Source organism: Triticum urartu, chromosome 5 (genome assembly GCF_003073215.2).
Source record: "Triticum urartu cultivar G1812 chromosome 5, Tu2.1, whole genome shotgun sequence".
Classification (NCBI taxonomy): domain Eukaryota; kingdom Viridiplantae; phylum Streptophyta; class Magnoliopsida; order Poales; family Poaceae; genus Triticum; species Triticum urartu.
In genome coordinates, this window is record NC_053026.1 from 501,642,908 (window position 1) to 501,647,850 (window position 4,943).

Below are 4,943 nucleotides of genomic sequence, written 5' to 3' on the forward strand. Positions count from 1 at the left end.
AGGAGGCAAGCGTAAAGCGGATGGCAACATGGATTTTGTGGCTAATACCAACGTACAGGACAATGGCCAGCGGCGCAAGGGCAGGCCGAAAAATCGTAGTGGAGCGTCCAACCCCAACCCAAACCGCCTGAACTATTTGCTAAACCAGCCCTGTCCAAAACATGGGAGGAAGGAGGAGCCAGCAAACCACCTTTTGAAGGATTGCTTTATTATGCAGGAGTTCAAGAATTCTAATAATTTCCGGTATGACCACAGATCTGGCGGCGGCTCAGGATCCGGGCCGGGTTACGGTGGAGGAAGTTCCGGTTCAGGATTTAATGGTAATCCGGGCGGGCATTATGGTCAAAATAGTCAGAACAACCAGGGTGGTTACAACCAACAGCAGCAACAGTCAGGTTACCAAAGCAACCCAAAGCAGTTGAGTAGTGGGCAGTACCATGTCTTTACCACTAGCTTGGACAAGCGAGACCGGAAGGTTCAGAGGCGGGCAGTCAACTCTGTTGAACCGGCCACACCCCGTTATCTACGTTGGTCTGAACAGCCAATCATATGGAGCAGAGAGGATCACCCACTCCAGGTCGATAATCCGGGTCAGTTGGCTCTGGTGGTGGCGCCTCAGGTGGGAGGTTATAAGTTCACCAAGGTGCTCATGGATGGAGGGAGCAGCATTAACAGCCTATACTATGAGACCTTCCGTCGTATGGGACTTACAGATAAGAATCTCAAACCATCCAATACAGTATTCCACGGTGTAGTGCCTGGCAGATCAGCCTATCCCGTTGGTAAGATAGCTCTTGAAGTGGCCTTTGGGGATGATCATGATTCCAGGTCGGAGACATTAACGTTTGAAGTGGTGAAGATCCAAAGTCCATATCATGCCCTGTTTGGGCGTCCGGCATACGCCAAGTTTATGGCTCGGCCCTGTTATGTGTATTTGCAGCTCAAGATGCCGGGTCACAAGGGGACAATAACGGTTCACGGAAGCCGCAAAATCGCTTTGGAATGCGAGGAAGGAGATGCGGCTTATGCAGAGTCGGTTTGTGCCACCGAGGAGTTGAAGTACTATAAAGACAATGTTGATCCGGCGGACATGACTCCGTTGAAGAAGCCAACTACGGAGCATGATCCGGCCCTGAAGTTCAAATCGGCAGCAGAAACTAAGCTTGTTGACTTCGTACCTGGCGATTCATCCAAGCAGTTTAGCATTAGTGCCAACTTGGATCCGAAATAGGAAAGCGCGCTCATCAAGTTCATCCGTGAGAATCGGGACATCATTTTTGCATGGAAGCCCTCCGACATGCCAGGTGTACCGAGGCAACTCGCTGAGCACACACTTAATGTGGATCCTAAATACAAACCAGTGAAATAGTTCCTCCGCCGATTTAACGAAGAAAGACGCAAGGCGATTGGAGAAGAGGTAGCCAGGCTCTTAGCAGCTGGTTTTATTGTTGAAGTTTTTCACCCTGAGTGGCTTGCCAATCCGGTGTTAGTCCTTAAGGAAAATGGCACCTGGTGTATGTGTGTGGATTACATAGATTTTAATAAGGCTTGTCCAGCAGATCCTTTTGCCCTCCCCCGTATTGATCAAATCATTGATGCTACGGCGGGTTGTGAGCGTTTAAGTTTTTTGGATGCATATTCTGGCTATCATCAGATCAAAATGGCAGTTAAGGACCAGGAGAAGACGGCATTCATAACTCCCTTTGGAGCCTTCTGCTATGTGTCTATGCCCTTTGGGCTCAAAAGTGCCCAGGCAACTTATCAACGGTGTGTACAAAACTGTCTTCACAAGCAGATTGGCCGTAATGTACATGCTTACGTGGATGATATTGTGGTTAAATCCAGGGAGAAGGAGACTCTGGTTGATGATTTGAAGGAAACCTTTGATAACCTAAGGACGTACAAGATGATGCTTAATCCGGACAAGTGTGTCTTTGGTGTACCGGCGGGCAAGTTATTGGGTTTTCTGGTGTCCAACAGGGGAATTGAGGCTAATCCGGAGAAGATCACAGCCATCACCTCCCTAGCTAAACCGAAGTGTATCAATGATGTTCAACGCTTGGCAGGCCGGATTGCCGCGTTAAGCCGGTTTATCAGCCGCCTTGGTGAGAAGGCGATCCCTTTGTATCAGATGTTGAAGAAGACGGATCAGTTCGTCTGGAGTTCTGCTGCTGATGAAGCATTTAAGGACTTAAGCGGCAATTGGCCAATCCGCCTGTGCTCGCTGCTCCCATTGACAAGGAGCCGTTACTGCTATATGTTGCTGCTAATGCTCGAGCGGTCAGCGTGGCTATTGTGGTGGAACGAAAGGAGGCAGGTAAGGAGCATCCGGTTCAACGTCCGGTCTATTATATCAGCGAGGTACTCATTGAGTCCAAGCAAAGGTATCCGCATTGGCAGAAGCTGGTGTACGGAGTTTTTATGGCAAGCCAGAAGTTTAAGCAATACTTCCAAGGGCACCCAATTACGGTGGTCAGTTCTGCTCCTTTGGGAGATATCATCCAGAACCGGGAAGCAACTGGCCGGATTGCAAAGTGGGCTATAGAGCTGGGGCCGTACGGTTTGAAATATGTGCCTCGGACAGCGATTAAGTCTCAAGCACTTGTTGATTTCATCAATGATTGGACGGAAATGCAAGCGCCTGAAGAAAAGCCGGATCATACGTATTGGACCATCCATTTTGACGGATCCAAGCAGTTGGAAGGCTCGGGGGCTGGAGTCGTATTAACTTCCCCACGAGGTGATAAGTTTTGTTATGTTCTCCGTTTAATGTTCTCTTGTACTAACAATGCAGTTGAGTATGAAGCCTTGCTCCATGGTCTTCGGATGGCTAAGGAGATGAATCTAAGTCGAGTTAAGTGCTTCGGTGATTCGGACCTTGTGGCTCAGCAAGTGTCTGGCACTTGGGACTCCAAGGACCCACTCATGGCAGCATATCGTCGTGAGGTGGATATTGTTGCAGGTTATTTCAGAGGCTATCAGGTGGACCATGTGGACCGGCGGAAAAATGAAGCGGCGGACGCTTTACTCCGGCTGGGCTCTCAGTGCAAACCGGTCCCACCCAATGTTTTTCTGGATGTGCTGGACAACCCGTCGGTGAAGATCCCTGGTGAAGAGGATTTGGCCATTCCTGATCCGGAGGCTCAATTGGTGGCATTTCTTCATGTTATTCCGGATTGGACGCTTCCTTATCTGGTGTACAAGAACCGGGGCGAGTTGCCAGAAGATGAGATTCTGGCCCGGCAGATAATCCGACGATCCAAGTCCATGGCTGTCATCAACGGTGAGTTGCATCATTGCAGTGTATCAGGAGCTTTTCAACGTTGCGTCTCTCCTGAAGAAGGCCGTGAAATTTTGCGGGAGATCCACGAAGGAGATTGTGGTCACCACGCCGGTTCAAAGTCTCTGGTGGCTAAAGCGTTTTGCCATGGTTTCTATTGGTTAACTGCTCATGCTGATGCGAAGGATCTGGTCAGACGATGTGATGGTTGCCAAAGGTTTTCAAGACGTGCTCATGTACCGGCTCAAGAATTGAGGATGGTTCCAATTACTTGGACGTTTGCGACTTGGGGGCTGGATATGGTTGGGCCTTTCAAAAGGTCCAAAGATAAGAAGACCCACCTCCTGGTGGCGGTGGACAAGTTTACAAAGTGGGTGGAGGCAGAACCTGTTAGCAAGTGTGATGCGGCCACGGCGGTTCAGTTCATCAAAAGGTGATTTTCCGGTTTGGCTTTCCGCATAGTATTATCACAGATAATCGTACCGATTTATCCAAAGGTGCTATGAAGGAGTTCTGTGAACGGGAGCACATCCGGCTCGACGTTTCATCAGTGGCACATCCACAGTCCAATGGTCAAGCAAAGAGAGCTAATCAAGAGATCTTGAGAGGCATCAAGCCCCGGCTCATGGTTCCTTTGCAGAGAACGCCGGGTTGTTGGGTAGAAGAATTACCATCTGTGTTATGGAGCATCAATACAACACCAAACAGATCAACAGGATACACACCGTTCTTCATGGTTTATGGAGCGGAGGCGGTTCTCCCCAGCGATATCCGTCATGACTCACCTCGTGTCATGGCTTATGTTGAAGCGGACAACGAGACAGCACGGCAAGATGCTTTGGACCGGTTGGATGAAGAGCGTGACATCGCAGCCGCCCGGTCAGCGATTTACCAGCAGGATCTTCGTCGTTATCACAGTCGCCGAGTCAGAACCAGAGCCTTCCGGGAAGGAGATTTGGTGCTTCGGCTCATCCAAGATCAGACTGATATGCATAAGCTATCCCCACCTTGGGAGGGGCCTTTCGTGGTCAGCAAGAATCTGCACAACGGGTCGTACTATCTGATCGATATTCGAGAGCATAAGGACTCACATACATCAGAGGAAGAGACTAACAGGCCGTGGAATATAGCTCATCTTCGGCCTTACTATACCTGAGCCATTGGCTATACTTATGTACATACAATGTATATATTATGATTAAGTATAATAAACCGGAACCTCAGCTAAAGCGGGGTGTCTGTTCTTTTACATAATGTGAGGTTACACGGAGTTGCTCTAAAACGGCCTCCGGTTTACCCCTTGAGTTCACTTTGCTAAAAGCATCGTGTTATATCACTTGGAGGATTGGTCGTGTCCGAACCAATACCATGCCTCTTGATAGGCGAAAGCCACCAGATCACTTGGGGACTTGGTCATGTCTGAACCAGTCATGCCTCTTGATCGGCCTAAGGCCACAGAATCACTTGGGGGCTTGGTCGAACCCGAACCATGACCATGCCATTTGGTCGGCATAAATGCCACAAGAATCACTTGGGGACCTGGCTAACTAGAACCATATTTACACCTAACGGGAGCTTGGTCGTGTTTGGCCATGGTTACGCCATTTGATCAGCTTAAATAAATCTTTTTTGGCAAACGTTTTTGTCGTTGCTTTTGCTTCAT